General features: G+C 34.0%; 1 protein-coding gene and 1 long non-coding RNA gene across 3 annotated transcripts in view; both read left to right on the top strand.

Annotated features, from left to right (window-relative positions):
- Window positions 1-24,794, top strand: part of Mitf (mitf) — a 92,520-nt gene that overhangs the window by 20,634 nt on the left and 47,092 nt on the right. The window contains exon 1 of one of the 2 annotated variants that reach the window (XM_053762729.2): window positions 7,383-7,531. The exons of the other annotated variant lie outside the window; for it this stretch is intronic. The gene's annotated coding sequence lies outside the window, so the exon portion shown is untranslated. Of the gene's footprint in view, window positions 1-7,382; window positions 7,532-24,794 lie in introns of those variants that run through there. 2 annotated transcript variants of the gene reach the window in all.
- On the top strand, window positions 1,866-24,630 carry LOC128680057 (uncharacterized). The gene is made up of 2 exons (XR_008405809.1): window positions 1,866-2,428; window positions 24,387-24,630. It is a non-coding gene; the product is annotated as an uncharacterized LOC128680057 (long non-coding RNA).

Here is a 24,794-nt window from a genome sequence, read left to right on the forward strand (position 1 = left end):
TTTGTTTTCATAGGTTTTGACATTGACGTGCGTTGACGTATGTCAACTTCATAAAATTCCTACGTTGTCTGTCGGCAGACGTCAAAAAGACGGGGCGCGACTAAAGCAATGGGGCATGGCTCTTGTCTATTTGTGGACTGACTGATTGTTTTATAAAGAGTCCTATTAAAAACTGACTGACACGACGTATACTGAAAAAATGGTAATAGTGTCGAAACAAGCGTTTCGAGTTGTTATAAAAATAAATATAAACGATAAACGCGAAGAATGTTGACGACGAATAGAACTGAAAACTGTGTCACCTATTGGTACTAACAGAATTTACTTGAGGTTAAGTCGAAGATATCATTAACTCTATTTTATTCAACTCTGTAATCAGTTTTTTGCTAACAGCTAAATTGATTCGTATCGATATCGATCTACCACAGATCCTGCCAAATTCGGCGCCCGGCTTTGTTTATACGTTAGTAAATAAAGAAACGATCATCGTAGACTCGTCCATGATTTAACTGCAGTAGTCGATCGTTGTGTAGTCACAGTGGCGTGTGCTTTCCACCTTAGAATAGGACCGCTCCATACCTTCCCGTACAATGTGCCTAAGGCAACAGTCTTGACCGCTGATAGGTAACAGCTTTGCCGAAGAGGATTGGCGTCGTTTGAATTGGTTGCTTGTTCAGTTGATTCTCCTATCTGTTTAACTTGGTCGATAATTGTTCATTGATTTGTTCTCGTCGGTGGAATTTTCCATTTCAGTTTTTCTGCCTCCAAGAGATACCTCTGCCTTGTCTTTATATAGATGAAATATCTATACGAAGGGCTTCTTGTTTATGTATTCCTAAACTCTTAATCCACAAAGATCTTCAATCAATCAATTTCGGTTTTTTTCTTTGACGACCTCGGTGGCGCAGTGGTAAAGTTCTTGCCGCTGAACCGAGAGGTCCCGGGTTCGATCCCCGGTCGGGTCATGATGGAAAATGATCTTTTTCAGATTGACCCGGGTCTTGGATGTTTATCTATATATGTATTTGTTATAAAATATAGTATCGTTGAGTTAGTATCCCATAACACAAGTCTCGAATTTACTTTGGGGCTAGCTCAATCTGTGTGATTTGTCCTAATATATTTATTTATTTATGTGTTTACATACAAAGAAAGCAGCAAAAAGAGCTCGCAAGGGCGGACTTATACAGAAAGAGATTTTGTACAGTCAACGGATTATTTGAAATGAAGTTGAAGTAATTTAACGGAAAATGTAAGCTTCTTCTTAGCTTTCTCTACCACTATCTCTTTATACATTGTAAGACCCTATACATTTCGATTCAAACAAATTAAAACATCAGTTTGAAACATCAAACTGGTGGTGACATTGCCACTGATCTACCATTTCACTGTCGAATGATAATTTCGTCACTGACGATACCAGAAATAATTGGGAGACCGGCCAAATTGACTTTATTATCTTGGTCTTTAATCTGTCGTGTATTTTTGTCATTAAACCTTTGCCTTGACATCAGTTCTGAATTTTGAGGAACCCAGATTTAGTTGCTAAAGCAAGATCTCGTTTAGATTCCTCTAAATTTTAATGTCATAAAATATCTTTATATTTTAATCTCATAACAATCCCGTGGGATTGATCAGTCTCAAAGTCTGGTTGCAAAATATAATGCTCACAATTTCTTTCTGTATTCAATGTGTATCAAAGAAAAAATACCAAGGTAGTGTTGTATTGTAAATTATGTGCTTTTATTGCAGTTTATTTGTTTGCAAATTAATTACCTCGAAAATCTGGCGCTTCACTCGTCACCGCAACAACTAATGAACCAAAATAGAGATATGACTGAAACAGGCGCCAGATCTCAATGCATAAGTAGTGTTTCACGTAAAAGCTGTATTTTTAGGGCTTACGCGATGGAACCTTGGGGCTGATCGTAGAGATAAATATTCATGGATTCAAGCCGTAATTTTAGCTACCCTAACCGTCTGGCCGTCTGGCGAGACTCTTCCAATTAGGTTTTCTATTTTAGAATGCACGCAGTGAGATCGTAGTCGCGCGTGTGCCCTGCGCGTCCTCACAATCATCAATAATAGTTAAATTTGAATAAAATAAACCATAAACAATAAATCGGAACTAATATGGCGGCGTTCGGAATTCGAATTTTCCGCGTTCGGTCTTCTTCCGAGTTTTTTGTTTTTAAACAGTGCCGCGGCAAAGGTGTTCTATTCGATTTTGATTGTGTTTTGTTTTTAAAAGGTTCCGCGGAGAAAGAGTCGTAATATTGTATAATTTTAGTGAGTTGTGAAGCATTACGCAGTTGTGTATTGTTGTTTGGTGCGTCAACATCATTGTTTGTTTGGATGGCCGATGAGGTCGAGTAAACCCGATTCGATTTGGATCTGCCGATTCGAATTTAGAAATCGAAATCTATTTGTAAGTAAGTGACGGAATTATTTGGAAGCTATTAGAGGATTTGAATGATATGTGGGTATGAACAACTTGAATTTGAATATAAAGTTCATTGGTTTTAGGATTATTTTGTTATTGCATCCCTGCACCTTATTTTGTTCTATTTTTAATCGATTTTACGCAATTAAATGGAACTTTTATCAAACCACGTAACCTCTTGAACAGGCATAGGTTGAAGTAGTTAATAATAGATATCTTAGAGATACTTGACTATGATGCATTGACTGTAGCCTATATTATTATATTGTATTTTACAACTAATAATTAATAGTCTAATTGTCAATAATCACGTTGAATAGTACCCCCGATTCTCCGTGACATAAAAAAGAATAAGAAATGAGAATAAAAATAGAAGCGCAACGCGTCTTTCTAATCACAGGGAATTTCGAGATAGTAATATTTTTTGTAGATACTCATTTCTTGATCGTTTCCCGACCTGTGGGGTCAGCACAGTATCTAAACTCCTTCCATTTTGTTATTTTCACGTCATAATCGGACCCATAAATAGTGGTGTCGAGGGCGTCCTTGGGTGCATAAAAACATCCACCTGATATTACCCAGACGTCTGGTCTCGACGTAAATCTTGCAGAACATTTTAATTTACATCAGCATGTAAATTCAAATGAATCACCGTGAAAATTTGGCTTTTGTTTGTAATGGATTTACATTATGTAAATTTTCAATTAGGTTATAAATTTACGAGTTCTACAATAAAATTTATTTGAGATCGTCAAATTTGTTTTTCTCCATTTTCTATTTGTCTAATCTTTTCCCGAGTTTATTCTTCTCTGCACAATGCAAAGGTTTTCGCTCTCTACTAGAATACTGTAGACATGTAGGACTGCTACAAAATGAAATATCAAAACATATTTGTATACTCCACAAGTAAAAAAAAAAGACACGGCCGTACCATCCTTTTCTCGAAGCATTCAGGCCAATTTCGAACCCCAACAATTGCTTTTACCATTTACATCATTAAATGTAGGTTTTCTGTTATCTTTTCATATTGATTTAAATAGTTACAAATCATCGATTCCATCTTCACATATCATCTCATTGTTCTTTACCATTTTCCAATGGTTTGCGAATTTTTTCGGAACTCCCTTTTTAATAATGCTATTTCTCTAATATTATGTTCTTGACCGATCTGTTCTTTTGTCTTCTACTATGTCTTTCTTTAGTTGATTACCTCTTAATAATACAGTTAAAATATAATTCAATTATGCTTCATTAGCCAACATAAAATAGGCATAATTTATCACGCATCATAACGTTACAGTTTAAGGTATTGATGACCTAATCACCCACCGTTTTATAATAGATGCTATTGTATTTATTTGTATCAGAGTTATCAATTCCCAAGATATTTTCTGTACTAATAACACCGCCTCCAGCTCTATAACTTATCTTCTTATCTGTGAGGGATTTAACAGCACGAATTTGTTTAATGTTATTGTGAAATACTTTGACTTCATTTCTAGTCGTATGGATAAATACATAAGACGAAAACAAGAAGAGATTAGTTAGAATAGCCGGTAATCGTCTCATCATGATCATTTACTAATAAAAATTATACTAATGATGAAGATCCAAGGTCTTTCATGTCATGCATAACGCCAGGAAAACATGCGATGAGTATTATGTTGGTATTATTGGTAATTCTGATACTACTGTGAGTCAACAGGTCATTTGTAAAACTACACTCGCCAAATATGATGATCATCGATGATGCAACAAATATAATACGATATAATTCCAAAACTTTCTAATTGTTAAAACACTAAACTCTTCAATTTTATTTTATTTATCTGTTAAAATCTCAATTTAAAAAAAATACTATAATGTACTGGCCATCCGAACAATTTAGTCGAAGAGGCCAAACCGAATCGTATTTATTAGTACGTGTAAAGAGTAAAGTTAATTTAATATTAATTTATATATTCTTCTAGGAAGGAGAAAAGAAAAAATAGGAAATCGGACCATGGACTACAACGCTATGCACCTGGGATTAAAACCGGAAAAACTTCACATCACCTATCTGTTATTTACTGAAACCTTGTAGTTCTTACGATTCAGTTGTATGTGTAAATTGCTTTAGCAAAGATTCTGAGATTAAGGTGTTGTGATATATATTATTCACAAGGCCATGGAAATATAACGTTCCGGTCCACACGTGACTTCGATTTGCGGTCTTCAAATTGAATATCAAATACAAATAATTTTCTTTTTCATCGATGTTGTTATAAACATTTTGTACTCTTCATAGTGTAGCCAAAAAGTCGCCTTCTTTTCGACCTTATCCCGCGCTCTTTTTATTGTATGAGGTTTTTGTATCACTTGCTAATATGAGACCGTACAAGATAATAGTCAAAAATATGCAATAATATGTATTACAATAATATGTGCAAATGTGTAATTAAACACAATTTGGTACTTTTCGGTTTGAGCTTATACCTATTTATTAGCGACCAAACTTTATGGGAAAGTCGATTTTCTTGCCGAAGACGTCATGAGGAGGTACAATAGTATACTAATTTAACTACTATTTTTAACAAGTAGCATGTATTGACATGTGTTGTTTCAGAGCATCCCAGATTCATATCGTTTTTAAATGAGCTTTAGTTCAAGAAATAGGAATATTCCATCAAAACCAGACTCACTCAGATGTTAATATCAATAATCTCCACGTATTGCCAAATCTTCGTTCTCTATATACTTACAATTATACAAACTACTAGCTGCAAGCCGCGATGTTATCCGCGTATTTGTTTAAAAAAAATACTTACGTTTTCTATGCACACATGCACAGTTGTGTCCTTATAAAGCGCCATTGACTATCAGACTTTTGACTAAATCCGATGCATACTTACGGGAGTTGCGTATTTTCGGGATAAAAAGCACCCTATGTGTTAATCTAAATTATCGGCTACCTCTATACCTAATTTCATAAAAATTGGCCCAGCTGTTTTGTTTGTGAAGAAGTAAGAAATATTCAATAACATACGCCTTTATAATATTTAGTGGGATTAACTTGAAGAGACAAAGATGTAGTTTGCCACGTTTTCAATTATCAAATCATGTCATAATAACAACTTTAAGACAATTAATTATCGTACCTAAGTAAATAAATATCGATATCAAAGGTTTTTTAAACACTTTTATCCAAGATGAAGTACGGAGGACCACATATCTAGTCACATCATCAAAGACTAATGCTAAAGTTGCCATCATTACCTCAAACCGAGGCACCAAACTCTTCACACGGTTAATACCCTTATCAAAATTTATAATAAACCATCTAGGGTACCACAATTTCTGTGCTCTTCACAGAGTACAGCCGCAATCATGAGACATACCCATGCTTATATATGGAACTTTCCTTGAATTTTTGTCTGAAGATACGTTATCTTAACTCAAATATATTTGAAATATTTTTATATGGGAGGGATTCAACTGTTAGGAAATACATGTGATTATGATTGTTTATCTAATGCGTGTATTATAAACACCGTTAACAAAGTGTTTAACGTGAGTTTATCATCGTAGTATAATAAATAGTATTATTGATAGATCACAGTTATTCGTTTACGTGTACAATGTAGCTTTTTATTTCTGTATTAAATTTGTTCTTAAATGCTGCACTATCAATAGGAAAAAGGAAGAGAAAGACTTTGAAGTAAATTGTCGTACCTAATATAGTTTCTACACCATCAATCTTATCATCATGTGACTTTATGAAGTGAATTTACCATAGAATGTTCAACGTTGCCTGATATAGACATTTTAGCTGTCTTATTTATTATTCAATAAATAAATATTATATTTATTCTGTGTCCGGATGAAACTAGTGAACACCGGATAAGACCAGTATGGTCTTCATCATATACGGTACAATACTGATTTTTTACAACCGATTCATGAACATATTGATATAATATCAAATGGCTATTAAACCTAATATAACACTACTGTTACTGCTCCAATGCCGAATCGTGTGACTGGTCCAGATGGAGGGTCGCCGACACTGATCAATGGCGCGCACGCGCATCTAGTTACACCAATTGAGACAATCACGAAATGGGGTTCAAATTCAAACTTGAAATTGCTCTGAGGAGGAGGAGGGAGGACGTCTCAAGCATGTCAACCAGAATCATAAAACACCTATTCACAGCATACATTCGCGACGCGAAGGCTAGCATTATCAAATAATGGAGACGCGAAGTTCGCGTCACCTCTATTTAAGAATGCTGTCCTTGTCTTTCAGCTGTCGAGCCTTTATATACATTAGTTGCCTCAGAAGACGGGAGGATATGGAGTGGCCCTATTCTAGGAAACAGGAACAACATGGCAGGAACCATTCTCCATGTTTCATAGCATCTATATAAAAAGATAACACAAACTGGCCCGCATTCCCCGCTGCCCCTGTGGTTGCCCCGATGTGGTTTATCTGAAGACCGCTAAATTACGTCAGAAGCACAGTATTATGAAGAGTACTAGCGACAGAGGCTAACAGTATAATATATCCGAAGCACAGGAAGCATCCTTAAAGAATGATCGGACGATTCAATTCAAATATATATACAATATAAGATTTCTCCATAGGAACATTCTTTTTTTACACTGTGATTTATTTAATAGATTTTATATCTTTGGCAATAGAATTTAGAAGAAGCGAGCATAATGAATTAGACCATGGCTTATGAACAGAAAACAAACAAATACCTTCCATTAACCTTGAAAAATCAGCTAAAGTATTTATATATGTATATATAAACTTAACAAAACGCTACAACCGTTGCTGTGTCTTCGACTTTCCGACCCACTTTTCCTTATCTCAACTATCCTGCAAGGATGCGCCGCTGCATTTCCATCACCTGCATCATGGGCCGGCCGTCAGAGGCTGTCGATTGCCGTTTCAGTGTCATTCCAAACGCCGTCAAGCACGGACGTGCCACGCGCTAGCCAATTACAGGCCACGTGTTTTTGTGAGTAAATAAACCAGTGATTTTATTTGTGTATCGACTTTTATTGTGATGTGCGTTGGATTATCGGATTTTGAAACCTGTGGTATGCCGAGTCGATTTTGTTTATTTTGATCGTCGCATTTTAGAGCTCTGATATCAATGAGTGCCTCATCAAACTATTACGTACACTTATTAGCATTAGTAGTAGCCTCTGTTACAAAGAGACAGAAGTTGTTGATAACAGTACGCGCGAATAGTAAAGCGTAAAGCTATTCAATCAGTTATATTTATTGATGTAACAAGGCAAAACCTCCAGGAGAATATGTAACATTCACATGAGACTATTGTATAGTAATTCATGGAATAAATATGACGTAAATCTTCCATAGCCAATTGATCAGTCACATCAATCTTTATGCTGAGTTGCCTTGTGTGTCAAGCTGAAAAATTCTTAAGTTTGTTTGGTGTGATTTACTGAGCTACTTAATTTTAGATTAAGTTTTTGGTCATCGTTAATATTAAAGGCTCTTTACGAAGTAATTAAATCATTCAAATTTGATTTCATGTTGTTTTTATTGCCATTTTTTTATTTCAAGATGAAGAATTTGAATCTATAAGACATTCTTTGCCTTTTATTTTGTCATCATCACAATTTTCATCACATCTAGCATCACTTATTTCTAAACTCGACAATAATTCAGGAATCATCTTTTATAAAAGGACTTTTGAATAACTTAATATTTATAAAATTACACTTATTTCATATTTGTCATCATGAATTTGTCTATCGATACGAAAACGTGTACTTTATACGCTAAAAATACTACAACCAATATTTCCACATTGATAAGACCACGATTTCAGATGAAACATGACATAATTATACTTTATTTGCCTCTTTTTTGTAAAGTGTCTGTATAACTGTTTACAAACTTCACATGTGTGTCTGTATGTCCTTCATTTAACCAACATAACAAGCTAAATTAGCTATTTAATAGCGCCAACGCTGCCATACAGCAAATGCGGACACTATTATATCCAGAATGTCGCCATTGTGCTCTTGTCAATTTCATGATTTTCTGGGAATGGGTTCTTTTGCAAACTATTTTTAACCCCCGACGACGGAAGGAGAGTTGTTTTAAGTTTAACGTGTCTGTGTATCTGTATGTCTGTCCGCCAAACGTCTGAATCGAAGTAGGAAATCACTTAATTTTTTAATTCAATTCTTATTATATCTAAGGTTTTGTTACAATTATGTTCGGGTCCCATTGGAAGGTCATTCTGGAGGTCATGATAATGATTTTTTATCGCAAATGTCTACATTTTAAGTGGTAATGACGTGATATTGTCTGATTTGTAATGAAACTAAAATCTCGTGAAAAACCTACTAGTGTTGTGTTTGTGAAAATCTCAAGCATAATAATGTTCATAGAATTTTATTAAGAAGCTTACAAGATTTGATCTTTAACCATAAAAGACATTAAAATCATTGAAAACTGAATATTAGAATTATATACTCGCGATAATAGATTTCTTTAAACTATTGAGAATAGAATTGATTTGATTATATTTGTTAAGATGCAATGTAATAAGAGAATCTCAGATTATTTAAATAAATAAATGAACTTATTTTAGATAATACAGTCCATGATTATAATGAAAACATGTCACTACAAACTAATTCGAATGAGAAATTAATTTAAAAGCTGATCAAACAATTTTGCGACTTGAAATAGGACATTGTGAAACCAATCCATCCAGTTATGTTAATTTCGAAAACTGAAGAAGTAATGACCCGAATGTTGGTTATATTCACTGTGCATTTATCAAAATACCTAACTATGGCAAATTGCAATTCGTTCAGCTCTAAAATAGATATCTGGAATCTTAAAAGGCATTTGATGTCTACCATCGCCTAAAATATGGTGAGATTGTATTCGGTTCGCAATATTTCAACATTAATGACTATTTTATAACAATTCAGATTAGGAAATGAAATATTGAATCAAATTCACCATTGGCTAAAAAGTTTTGTTTCACACTATTATTATTTTTTTCTATATGAACGATTTCAATACCCTCACTTTCAATATTTATTCTACAATCTTTTGCGCCTGACCTGAAAAAAGGTCGCTGTAAAAATGGCATTGTTGTGATAAGCTAAGGCCGATTAGGCATAAAGGCATTATTTTTTTGCGCGTGGGAAATTATATCAGAAGTACTTTATTTTGAGTCTACCAGTCTCTTGTCTGTGTGATCTTATATCTATGAAGACATGATCATTCTTATTTTTCTTCTTCAAATTAATGAAAAGAGAATGACTCCCATCTACATGTTGTTTGTATAAATATAATTATCTATATAAATTCAATTGAAAGCCAAAATGTCAATGCAAATTATTGCTATTGCAAAATTACTACCCCAATTACTCATAAAGTTTCCACTCAACAAATCAAACTTGTCCACCGCAAAAATAAAAGCAGCGAAAAACATCCTATTCTAATAATACGTGAGGTCATTACCCGACATGATGCAATTGATAATTAAAATCAGCTTAATTGAATATGCAAAACTAAACGCTCTGCGGGCACAGTTTGACTGATGTCAATGTTTCATTATTAAAAAGAAATTGACATTATTAAGAGTGACATTATTAAACTGGATCAGGACAGAGATGGTTGGTGTAGACGGAAGGAGACCTACAGGGCGAAGGCGGGTTGTATATGATAATGATGTTGTAAGATTTATTTATTAATAACTTTATTTCAACTTCCTCTTCCAGCTTGTATTTTCCCTTCAATCGAGTTCTTAATTCAATTGTCATATCGTACAAGGTGGATGGTGGAAGGATCTTTCCACGTGTCTCGTTTCGAAAATTTTTAACAATGATCAATGATTTATTTTCGGCTACTAGTTTTAGCACTTCTATGTTAGTATTTTTTTTCAGTCCAGCTTATTATTCGCAGTAATACTTGCTAATAATTCAATGTCACCTTCCCACTTATCTCGCACAATACTGTCTGGAAATATATAATGACTTTTTGCTTGACGTTTCTCCCAACCTTACAACAGCATTCCCAATATTACTACGCCGATTATTGCAGAACATACTGAACATTTTGTGAAGAAGTCCATATCGAAATGTAACTAAAAAATGAGGAGAGAGACCGCAGATAAGGAGATAAGATATCCAAACAATATCAACAACTTCAACTTATTGGCCGAATACGTGAACCATTGCGATATTTTTACAGAGTGGTCATTAATTTGCTTAAATTTAACATGTACAATATTTGTAATGATTGACAATCACAATTACGAGATAACAAAATAAATGAATGAAACTGGATCAAGATCGGTGCCCTGAGGAACGCCATAAAAATTATTGCATACCCAAAGATTAGGAGCAAGTGTAACAACGTAATTATTTAAATTGTCAACCGTATCGTCTGCGGCATAAGAAACATTCTTAAGTGTCTTATCACAAAGTTGAGTGCACTGTTTTTTTTTTTTTGAGATTGAGATCAGTTGCTTAGGTTAAGGCTAGTCTTCAGTTAAGGTCATTTATCATTACGCTATGTTAATCAGGTGTAACTGGTTTTTTTGCTGGACGGTAAATCAATACGTGTGCCAGTGTTTAAGTGATTGTTATAAAATAAACAGGTTTTGTGGTCACTTGTAATTTTAACCCACGAAGCAAAAGGTCGTGGACTTGGACCCGTAAAAATTGAAAAATAATTTTATCGCAAATTCTTATCATACATTACATGTGTCTTAGCTACAGTTAAAGTTGAATTTATGCATATCGTTAATTGGAAGCATTAACAATATGTATAAACTCAACTTTAATAATATGTTATGTCAATAAGCTCGGCGTATTTTAATATGTCAGTTTGGTTTTATGTCATTTACGAGGTTTTATTCATGTAACGATGACCTCTATGGCCTAATGGTCATCATGTTGGACTGCTACACTGGAGGTCCCGGGTTCGAAGCCCAGTCAGGTCAAGATGGAAAATGATCTTCGAGAGTTTCTTCGATATCTTGATGACCTGGGACTTGGATTTTTATCTATATGTAAAATTTTGAGTTAAAATGTGATTTAGTTCTACACAATTACAACTACGACTAGCAAAAATTCTAAACATATACGAGAGAACAAAACATCTTTTGTTTAAATTAATATTAATTAGTATTTATGTAACAATTACTACGCATTTTATTGTTAATCTGACAATCGTTAATTTTTAAAATTGTGTATTTATTTACAACCGAGGCACGTGTGAGATCAGTGTAACGTACTGCGCGTATGAAATGGAGCATGTCTGCCACACATTGCGATTGCAGTTGGTGCATATGTTGCCAAGGCCAAACATGGTCATGGCTTGGTAAGGACTTGGCGTGACTTAGCCTTTCCATCGCGGAGGAAATAATTTCTAGAAATATTATAACTTTAATTGTAGATATAATAAGGAGGGATTGGAAGGATATAGAAACGAAGATCTCCTTGGCGTGTAACAGATAAATGATCACACAAAGACCTTTGATATAATGACGAAGCACCAGATGAATTAGGCAAAAAGAAATCAGCTGTTACGACCCGTTTGTGTATTAACGTCACAAGTTCGCGTGAGGCGAGCAGAAAAACGTTATATTGTGTTTTGGAAGACATGAATCATTCTTTTTGGTATTCCCATCGCACCTTGTCTTATTGATGTGGCAATTAATACCTAATGATATTTGCACAATAATAAACAAGTGGTATAAAATTTCGAGGCCGTCCAAAGTTGTCCGTATTGATATGTAAATGTGACTGGTACTCCACATCTTCTGATGAATTTATTTATAGCCACACCCTATCTTTGATTTAATATAGAGCCTCGTAAAATTTAATAAAAAAAAGGCAAGACTTATTTTTGGTACAATTTTGTTAGTCTGTTTTTTATTATGATCAACGTTTACATTTTTTCTTTTGTTAGCGTCGTATCTGCTATCTAACCACAACTATCACTATATAGCTAAGTCACAAATTCTGAGAAAAACTAAGTAGTTACCTCTTTAGGTACCTGCTTAGTTTTTTCTCAGAATTTGCGACTTCCTATTGCATCACTATGTAGTATAAATCATTATATTTCTTCTATGTATTAAACAAAGTCCCGCTGTCTGTCCTTATGTATAATTAGATTTTTAAAACTACGCAACGGACTTTGTTGCGGGTTTTTTTTTTAAATAGATTGAGTGATTCCAAAGGAAGGTTTATATATGCATAATATTGCACCCGTGCGAAGCCGAGGCGGGTCGCTAGTTAATACTATAACAAAACAAACAATGAAATAAGAAATAATTCCAATCGCAATGATAAAATAATGAATCAGACAAATGTGCAGCTGCTGGCTGTATTGTATTCTCAATTTGTCATTTCTGAGGCCAAAGATGCAAACATGGAATTATTTGCGGGACTGTCAAACGTAGAATGTTTTCTTAAATCACATGAATGAAGAGGAATGAAGAGAATAGAAAATACTTCATCCGAAAGAACCTATTTCCTAGATTGTTGATGAGGAAAGAAGTTCATGAATGTGTTTGAGTTCTTCACCGTTTCTCCTAACTTGATTGCTGATTTCATTATGTGTTATAGTTATGAATTCATACGTTACCACGCTAATAGAGAACGATAGTTGTGTGAAATATATTTTTTTTATGTTATTATCACGTTTTGCTATAAATGTGTTACATGCAAAATGCAAACTAGTCTAGAATGATCCTAGACGCTTATTGCCCTTCTAAATTGAGTCACTTGAATGGAAAATAAATGATTTATTTGGTTTTGTTGGTACAATTCCAATCATAAAAACTACTACTTTTGTTACACCGAATTAGTAATAGATTTGTTTTTGTTAATCTATTTATAGATACTAATTTAGTTATTTTCCAACACTCCTGTAATTTAGCATGATTTAATTCCAATAGTTGTAGAGGTATGTACAGCTAACGGGATGAACATAATAACTTATATATATATATATACTTCTCATCATAATTTTCTTTTGCCATATTTGGTTTACAATTCAAATTTCATTCATGCAATGCTACGGTCTGTTTAACGCATCTAAAAGTACCAAAAATTATCCGAAATAAAGAAATATCTAAAGGGCGTAATTCGAAATCATTTCCCATGAAGCGTATGTGACACAAAAATAATGTGATACCCAGTGACACAATCGCGTATTTAATACCTGTGATTTACTTGTCAGTATCTAGGTCGTTTCCAACTGCAAACATTGGAGTGTGGAAGATAAACATTGTTTGATGCAGTCGTGGTGCTAAAATGTACAAAATATTTACAAATACATCTAATAACCTAGTGATTTTTCCTCTGTATTCAATCCGTATATATCTTTGTGATTTGCTCTAGCTTTTCCCTGATGAGTGTTTCCAAAATTTCTTTCTAAACTCAATCACGCTGTATACAGCGTAAAGAATCTCTTGAGGGTTTTCAATTTTCCGCGTTCATTTGTTTTAGGCTATGCGTTGATATAAATCAGTGTCGTTTCTTATAGATAATTAAATTACCAAGAAATTCAATTAACTTTTAGTGGAATTATTTTTCCATTTAGTAGTTTCGGCTTTAGGTTTAAAGATCTTTATTGACTCATAAAGAATAAATTCACTTACAAAGAGTCTTATAAACTAATACAAATCATATTAAATAATTAGCTTTAAAACAGTGGCTTTGGGTTTATAGATTGACCAGCACGAGTTCTACTAAGCTTCTGTCGTGTTTCAATTAAGGAAAAAACTATCTTGGCTATACATTTATAACGATGTTGTCTACCTCGTTTCATAATTTCATTCTCATTTATGTACCTATGACAAATTTTCAAATATTCATTGTGAGCATAATCATTATGTCGAAACATACTGTCGACGAAATGTTCGTAGACGAAGCAACTGTCTGTGGAAAACCGTTTCAGACTCTCTATTTTGTTACAGCAATCTTCAATCTGTGATATTATAAAAATATCTTTATTATTCTGTGTTAAAATTATTTTGAAATTCTCTATTATTTTTTGTGTTAGTACTCACATGTGGAATTAAACTGCACTCAGTAATGGCTTCGTCTAGGTAAGCGCGCTAGTTTATTTCGCTTTTTATACTTAATTAAGTTTCGCAATTTCAGAGAATAATTTCATTGCCAGGGTTATCATTCAAATTGCAGATAAATAATAATTGAATTACTTTTTTAACCTTGTGTTTAACGGTATACCGATTTAGCGCAGAATATTTTAATTCAAAACTATCTTCTGTGAAAACTTAATCAATATCTGTTAAAATTACAGTTTATAATGCTATTAGTTCTGTTTTAGAGTTTTTCACAGAAGTAGATTATAATGTTGTATTAAAGTTGGCAGATTGCCCTAAGTATCAACAATGCGCTTATAGTCTAGACCATAAGGGTACTCGGAACAAATTTAATGGGATCAATACAATTCTGTATCATCTACTTGATACCTTCGCAACAACCGGCAGCTTTCTGTCTCATCTGAGCGTTTTCCCGGTTACTTCCTCAGCCGTTGAGCGTCGGAGCCCAGGGTCCGCTTTCCTATTTTATCATCAACATTAAACCTGCAGTGTCTATCACGTGTACATATGACAATAATTGCAATAATATTAATATTGCGTAACTTTCGATTCACTGGTTGAATGGTAGCATTATTAAGTGTCACAACTCATGCTGTTGCAGGTTCGGCGAAAGCGCAGTCAAGGGCGACCTGTGCGAATATAAACATACAAACATATAGATCCGGTCAGTTTAACAGATTTCACTCGTAATTTAAAATATACCTTCCTTTTGGGTAAGGCGTTAATGCTACATGACCTTTTCAAACTTCCGAAGGAAAGAGTGATATTTTTAAAGATATGTTTGCTTTTAATATTGTTCTCATATCATGAGTAGATCATGAAACCTGCACATTGGTTGACAGTTTAGGTTCCCTAGTGTGTGTGCGGTCTCATTCATACTAGTGAACTTGCCACTAGATGTCGGTAGGTAGTCATAAAAGTCATATCAAATGCATTTAAGCGACTTAAATAAAATTTGACACCAGTGTTAGCAATCAAACACTCGAAAAGAAGAAGTAGAGGATTAGCCCACTGTTGGGGTATGTACGTTCTGTATCGGTTGTGTAGGTCATGGTCATGATCCAGCGTGGTGAGTAACGACCCACCACGCTGGCTCAATGTGGATTTGTTAGTTTTAACGTCTGCAAATATACTGTACACCGTACTGAATGTATTTACGAGACGTTAACGTTATAGTGATAGGAGGATAGTGAAGACTCAATATTAATTAAGGTAGAAGAAAGTTTAAAAACTAGAAGACCAAAGTATAGGCGTACTAGCAGTAAATACACCCAGTATTGTACTGGATTTATTTACAGGCGTTAATTTATTATTTGATTTGATAATAAATACTGAAGATCCAACAACATAATAAACGAGCGAAACTAGCTAAACAAAATATAGATTTATTATCTGGTAAAGTAATGTAAAGTCAAAATCTGAAGAAATAAACATATTCGCATTTATTCTACAATCATTTGACTACGGGGAAATACCAAATACAGAAAATGAAGTTGAGTGTCCAAGCCATTTAGTTATTTTATTTATACATCCTTGAGATTTTCCTTATGAATAAAAATCCATTGATGTGGAGTTCGATAACAAAAGACGTAAAGTAATAGTCCTTGAAATAATTCAATGTTTTGGCACCGATTATATAATATTAACTACCATCATGCGTCATAATACGAGTAGAATATTAAACGAAATATGTAGTAAACTTTAACAAAACAAACATTACGTGGGTTCCTATTTAGACGACGAGTGATTTGTTTGATGTACCTACTAATACAACAGTAAAACATACGTATAATATAGAACGGTATTGTCAGTTTGTGTATTTCTATTCGAGAGTTGCAGCCGGTGAAGGAAAACATCGTGAGGAAACTTGCACGCTGGCTAACTAAGATACATGGAAAACTAGTATCGAATCTACAAAAAGTCACGGCAGCAACAATAAATGTTACATGAATATTAAAAAATGTTTGGGTGAGTTATCAATATAATATTAACAAAGTAGTAAAACAAGAGATTAAAACTCAGCTGCTAAAGTTTTCGTTGTAATGATAGTAATAAAAGTTAAAAAGGAAAATAAGATAGCACCAACTCAAGGCGAGGTAGCAATGGCATAATTTAAAGTAAACAAACTATTTTCCTGCGTACCGTGACGGGGCTGAACTTGAGTCACAGCCACTAATTAGGTAAATTTGTTCCGAGTGCTACGTTTTCTGCGACAGGGCTTGCAATGTTTGCTGTTATTTAACGTTGCCTTAAAGTGAAACAGGTAACTTCAATATGTCAAATAATCATTGAACTTTGTAACGGAATCTCCCGGGCCACTACACTATTATACTACTAATATTTGATTATTATATTATATTACTATTATACTACTACTAAACTTTGAGTATTTAGCTCTTTTCTTTTCTTATTGTTATGTCGGGGAGAGGGGACAAGTTAAATACTCGGATGATGAGAGTACACTGAACTTTATTGGTGCTACAGCTCATAAAATAAATATGATGCTATACTTATGGAATAATTAATATGCTTATGGATAGACTGTTCATTTCAACAAGAACAACATGAACAGTCAATCAGTGAAATCAACAATCTATAAGCATTGCTGCATCAACTTGTATCAACTCCATATCCCTAGGTCATATAAGGAAATAAAAGTGAAGTCCTGTATTTCAGAAGAATATAATAATATTCAGAAACACTTCATTTTCTGAATCATCGTTCATAAGCTTTAGGAGAATGTGAGAAAAAATACTGGTGCCGCAATATGATATGTTTGAGCCCCAAAAAGTATTGCTTTTTTATTGAAGCGAAATTTGAAATTTAATTTTAAAACAAGTTGTAAAGAAATCGACCCAACTGTTGTACATGTTAGCATTAATGTGACTGAGCGAGTATATTAATTTTAATGCGGTTTCGTGGTATTGCAAATTAGTTCCCACGGTCTTGGCTGTATTTCTATTTCTGGTTTCTGTTATAAGGACACCATATTTGATTTGTGCGCTTAGTACTTTTAGTGTCTTTCTTCAGTAGCAACATTGTATGTCACGATTATGTAACCTGTGATACATTTTAATATAATTGTATTTTGATAATCAATACTCAATACATATAATAAAATTGAAGAAAGGCCAAATTTGTTCATTGGATATATTTTTTTTAATTCTTCATGGAATGTACTTAGTTACTGATATAGATGACGAAAATATAGTTTTGGAAATTTTTGTCTGTCTGTCTGTCTGTCTATCTGTCTGAACGCGCATCACTCGAAATCTACTGGACCGATTTACTTAAAATTATGTTATGTAGGTACCTTATATACCTGGATTTCATCTTAGATACATTTCATCCCGGTAAATGGTCAGGTTCCCGTAGGATAATTGAAAAACTAATTATGAATCAAAAATGCCTCAGAATCCCGGGTTAACATCTTATAGACATTTCATCCCGGAAAAAGAGGAGGGTCCTGTAGGAAAATGAGATACATTTCATCCCGGTAAATACGCGATAAAAAAATTACTGAGATTTTACTATGAAATTCACGCGGCCGAAGCCGCGGGCAAAAACTAGTATAATATAATACTTTACATACTTAGGTTCAGAAAGATGAACATATGTTTATAAAAAAATAATTGTTTTGAATCAAAAAATGTACTAATACTGAAAACTGTTCAACAAAAAATAGTAAGAAGTAAAATAAATCTAAGGTACCCATGAAAAACTAAAAAAATGTGTACAAAATTCATCCAACCATCACGTTTATCATAGCATCTTAATGCCTTTTTTTTTAAATTTGTATTCTGATGAGCGCTTCGTTGTAAAATTGCAATAGTAGCTATCCATGGCCGAAAACGAGGAGGGAAAAAAAAAATTACGCACATATATTCCATCATAATCGTAAACCGTGGTAGTTAGCGTTGTGAAGGGTAACTTGATATTTTGATAGACGGTGGTTTGGATAAATCTCATTACTTCTGTTAGGGTACACAGACAGACACAGTATTATCATGGTCATCTGTAGACATTTTTCTTAAAGCCCAAAAGTCCGTTGTTTTAATAAGAACAACGCCGAACGAAGGTCGCATGCTAATCCACAGACAAAAAAACTTCGGTTAGCGAGTCTGTTTGTCTGTAAAAAAGCTAATGAAACCATGCCCTTGGACTGCGAGGTTCAATTGTGAATGCAGTCACTTTTCAGACATTTTTTGCGTTTACATCAAAATCTTTAAGTTCGCGGGAACGTTAAGTCATCAATCACTAGTGAAGTAATTTGTGTCTTTCTAAAATCTCGGGGGTCATCATCAGCTGAGCTGAGTGATCAGCTGAGTGTGAAATTTAATTATAACAACATATTTAACATAGGATAGGACAAAATCGGCCCTCAAACTAGAAAAATCCTGTATCAATACGTAACAGGGTGAATTTCACGAGCGTGTGAACGCGGCGTGCATTTCATTACTGTGTCCGATATTTTTTATTTGAATAAATAATATATTTTTTTAAATTAAACATTTATAAAATTAACATTGTACCAGTATTTTACTTATTCATAAAATAGGATAATTAAATTGATTACTGTGTATGGTACTACTTAATAAACACTAATGACATCCCGTGGCGGAGTTCAAAACGCACGTGAAATTCACCCAACACATCATTAATATAACACGTCTCTTATTGACGTCATAGGTCACACGAATCTTACTTATATTTTATGTCCACTGCCAAATAATTATAGGGAAACTGTTGAAGAAGAGGTGTAACGAACTTTGCAACAGTGATGCCGACGGCGCCGGCGCCCTGACAGAACATAAGTAATCTTTACTTGATCAGCTTGCTCAATTCTTTTACTATGAAGTGAAGATAATAATAATAATACTATTCTCATGGTACGTATAACCTTAAAGATTAGATCTCTTGTTGAATTGACATCTCTGCTGAATACAGTCGTAACCCAAAATTGAAAATAAAATATATGATGTAATTTTGGTTACGATATATGTAATAGCGCCACTGACTGAAAAAAAAAATTAGAAATCATCATTAAGTAAAATATAGAAACTGATACTATAAAAGCCTAAGTTATTGCCCAGCAGTGGGACACAATCTAAAAAAGAAAGAGTTGTCTTTTTTTTTTTATTAAAAGAAATCTATGCTTTTCCTTCACTTTTGCTTCTGTCCAAAGGTAGGTCGTTCTTCTCAGTATTGACACGAATTATCAAGAGTGACATCTAACAAATTGCAAATATGTTTTACGACCTTTAAAAGCGTACGTGTAGTATTATAAAACCGGTATTCTTATACAAGGAACTGTTATTTGTTTTGTACTTACTTGCTTTGAAGATCCACGATTGATATAAACACGCCGTATCATAAAAAGTATTCACATTTTTTTCAAATATGACCCGACAGTCTAACACTATTTGTTTGAAGTTTTTACAGTAAAACAACAGTAGATGTTTTTTATCATTAGGGTAATTGAATGTTGTCCTTGTGTGACTTATCACTCCGTAATCGTCATTGTATTCTTCTTTAAAAGTCAAATTTGTGACTAAATGGTTTGCCACTAAATTGAGACATATTTTTGACATCTTTTGAGAAAATCCTTCAGCGGAGTTTGCTACACCGCTTGTTTTCCTCTTCTTAGCCTTCATTTCCATTTAAGCGAGGCAACACAACCGAAGATTTAGTTATTTCTGTTATTTCAGGCAGTAATGCTAGTATTTCCTATTTGTATAAAAAATTACCATGACTTTTTGGAATGGTATATATGAGTACTTTCCTTTGTGTTCTCTTGCCACTCTTTGTCGATTTTTTAATGTCATCCAACCATCTCGTCCTAAGAAGTGAGGAAGTTATTAGAGGCTTTCGCCCAGAAATATACATAGACTCATGAGGCAGAGCGAGCATAGATGGTTTTCAAGGGAAAAGTCAGACTCAAACTCGACTAATAGATGGGATTGCACGAAACATTTTGGGACTTAACTGGGAAAATATTGGGCGTAAACCCATATCTGCCCTGGTTAGAAATACTGGTAACGAATACCTGGTTACTATTTGTACGGGAATACTCACTTTTAGTTTTAATCCTGACTGATTGATTTGCGATGGTCTGACAACTGTTGATCTTCGAAAAGGAATGGCAACAATTACCTAGGGATTAAAGGGGAGGCTTTTGCCCCATAGTGGGACCTTAAAGCTACATAAAATATATATCCTGTGTCTTTTAATCAAGGACAGTCTTAACTATTCAAAAACAAAGTTGAATCAGAAGCGGAGCCATTTTTGGAAGTCACATAATATACGAGTAGTACATATAAGCAATCGTACTTAAAAAGACAGGTTTTAGCACAAACAACATGTCATTTAGTGTTGTCAGTTTGTCCCGTTGCTTGTGATTAGGTGTCACAAATATTGCAGTTCAATGAGCCTGCGTTCATTAGCATTGCAACTAATTTCAATCTATTTATAAATGCCTAGCGACCCGGGCCCAGGTTTCGCACGAGGTCTAAAAACTTTCAAGATTAAATTGGCTAATTAACAGTGAAAATTGCACTAAAATCTGTAGTTTAAAAGAAGAAAGCTTAAATAGAGACGTGGAGAGCGACTTTGTGATAACAGTATCACGTGATACTGTTTGTGTATCACAAAGTCAGTACAGTATCCGCTATTAGCAAAACTGAAACAGTGGCTACATTGGTTAAAAACTGTGATCCGAAGGTCCCAGGTTGTGTGCTAGCAATCTAACAATATTGTAATTTTTATAGACTGCACATTGGTCGACTGTTAAGTTCACTATTGTGGAATAACACACTCTGAGCAGGTTTCCACCCATACCCAACACACGCCTGTCAGTTTGAACAGTATCATTAAGAATTTCCTACGTTTTCGATCTATTAAAAAATGCAAAACTCTTCGCATTGGACTAAAATTTGGTATATCATTTTGTATATTATAGTATCGTTGAATTGTATCCCATAACACAAGTCTCGAACTTACTTTGGGGCTAGCTCAATCTATGTGATTTGTCCTAATATATTTATTTACTTATTATTTATTCAGCCCAGGAATGGGATATTCATATAGCTATCATGAATAATAGTTCTAATTAATTATACGTATTGAAATTTATGAATAGTAAGACGTTGTGTTTCTTGGCCATAATCTGTTGTCAAAATTATATAAACCAATTTTCTTTTTGTTTTGCCCGACTCCAAATGTAACTCCGATTGACATCATGTCTTATTATCGTAGTGATGATGACATTTTAATTTAAGAAATACTCAAACTTAAAAAAGCTATTTGAATTACACGAAGGATTTATGGATAAAAAATCTATTAGACCGTCAAATTTAGTAAACATGTAGAATATAAACCTGGAATAAAGTTATAAGTTCTCACGAAACTGCCCTAATACTTAGTGATATGTTTTAGTCTGTCTGTGTAAATGTAACCTACGATGTTTGGCTGTGTATGTGCCTAGATGTGTATATTTATGATGCATATTATTCTTAGAGACATACTAGAATACCTCAACCGCATGATTAATATTTCCTTCATTATGTAACACGTTGCGATTATCCCCAGCAAGGAAAAAGAATGTGAACTATTCATCTCAACTATATGCGACTGGCATTGCAAATATTCAACCGCTTAAATTAATTTTATACCTACTAAATTAGGTGTCATAACGCTTATAATGACGCGTGTACAGTGGCCAGTGGCCAAAGTTCGAAAAAAATCAGTTTTTCAAATTTATATCAACACGAGACTCTGTTTCTCTATACTAATCCTAACTATAATATTATAAATGCGAACGTGAATGTGTTTGTTACTTCTTCACGCTTTATCCACTCAACCTATTTTCTCGAAATTTTGTAAATCTGTAGTTTGAAGTATGGAAATGGCCATTTTCATCCCGGAAAAATGACAGTTTCCGTAGTTAATTTACGCGAGCAAAGCCGCGGCCAAAAGCTAGTGTACCATGACGTTCACATGTCTGTTATGTTGTTACTATAAAACATACGTTTGCAGATTAGTGAGCGCCGTTATTGTCGAAAGCTGTCTAGTCGCCCATGACTGGTGTGAGACACCAAGCCTTGTTAGGATGTGGCCACATTAATGTTATTATTATCAACAACTCAGAAATGCTAGTAGTTTGTAGCTTTGGTAAATATTTAATTTAGAATATGACGTGAAACAGTATGAAGGTCTAATGTCTGAATAAATCATTTTATTCGGTTTATCATGACTGTCAAATATAAAGTATTTTTAAAGTACTTTTGAAACCCCATTGAAATATGGTTATCCTAACTTTCTAATATTTTCTTCCGGGTTTCAGCAACGGTTAGTTTGATTCCCGAGGAAGGTTTAGGTGTAAAATTGAACCCGAGCGAAGCCGGGACGGGCCGCTAGTATTTCATAATGAAAATAAATAAATCAATCATATTGATTCATTTTCTTATAGATCTCTCTTTCTTATAGATCTATATCTATGATTAACCAAATCGAATTCAACTTCCCGATAAGTTAGTTAATATTTGCATAATAACAGATAATATTTTGGCAGTTTGTGATGTTGACTGTACTTGAGTGTAGTTAGGTCTCAATGTACACATTGCCTTACTGAGCGACTCAGGCTGGGTGTTCACAAACGCCCGATGACTTTCGACGACCTTGATCCAACTGTCAAACGGTTACGAAACGAGCTTGTTATTACGATTTTGCTATCACATTAATATATTCTTCGCCTCAACATTTGAAACCTAAGATAAACATAGGTATCAAAGATCCAAAATTATATAAAACTCGATGGACCTAAATAGGTGCCTTGTGGCGTACCTACACATTTTGGACTTACGAAAAAGATATATTTAGTCAAAATCATATTGTGCATCTGTGTAATACGCTTTTCCATATTAAAAAAAAAAAACATTAACAAAGAATAATTCACGATTCATACACGCTTGATTCTTGATGAATTAAGTTCACATGATTTCATTAAACGCTATTCGAAAGTCCCAATAACTTTTGTACTTCCTTATATCAAATTTATACTTAAGGACTCGATATATGAACCCATCACTTCCATTAGAAATCTGGAATAAATTTTCGAGTTCCATTCACATCTAAAACTTTTTTAACTTCTTATGTAAATGTCCATGAGTTTTCTTTCAATTATTCAGTATTTTTTATTATCTATGTCATTTAAAATTGACGTTATAAAGTGCGTAGGAAGGAGTTGGGTGAAATCTTTGCCCAGCAGTGGGACTTTGTCTTCAGACTTATTATATGTATTACTATATGTTGCCAGGGGCTTCACTCCCGTGGGAATTTTGATATGTACAATATAGCCTATAGCAATCTTGGATAATGTACCTTTCCAACGGTGAAAAACTTTTTGAAATCGGTTCAATAGTTTCGGAGATTAGCCTCCAACATACAAACTCACAAACGCTTACCTCTTTATAATAATAGTATAGATAAATTTTTAAGCCTGTGCAAATAACTAAGGATTACTCTTGAAACAAGTTCTTAATTAGCATCTTAACAGTTCACTTGACAGTTAAGACTTATTAGTGACTGATTTAAATGCATATGCTCTAGACAAATTATGTGAGGGAGTCTCACGATATCCTACTGACACACGGATGTGTACGTTTTTAAATTTATAACATAGGCTACATTTTATCTCGAAATTACCAAGAGAGTGAAGCCTATATAATTTGAAATTTGAAAATGTGCTTGTAAACATTGTATTTCTGAAAAAAAGATTAGATTTTGATTTACTGAATATTTTATATATTATTCTTTAGGTACAGGGTAGCGAACGATGCCAATCTAAGGTTGAAGACTACGAAATTTCGAAAAAAAAAATGTAGGACGTGACTCCGGTTGTGAAGACACCAGGAAGATGCTGAGATGAGAGGGAAAGCCAGAGAGGCTAAGGATATGGTCCCGCAGGTCTAGATGCATCACCTAAGTGCATGGATGGAAAAACCAGTGACAGGGATTCATGAAAACAAGGTGGGGGTCAAAGAGAACATGTTATGGAAACATGTTATGAACCCATAAAAATAAATGAAGCCGAACTTGAATCCAAAATAATAAAACAAAACATACGAAAAGTCCTTTTTTGTAGTGTTGTTTCTGGTTATTAAATAAATTATTGTGGCTTTGAATATGATATATTATATGCATTTATAATGTACGCGGCTAAACTG

Source organism: Plodia interpunctella, chromosome 23 (assembly GCF_027563975.2).
Source record: "Plodia interpunctella isolate USDA-ARS_2022_Savannah chromosome 23, ilPloInte3.2, whole genome shotgun sequence".
NCBI classification, from domain to species: Eukaryota; Metazoa; Arthropoda; class Insecta; order Lepidoptera; family Pyralidae; genus Plodia; species Plodia interpunctella.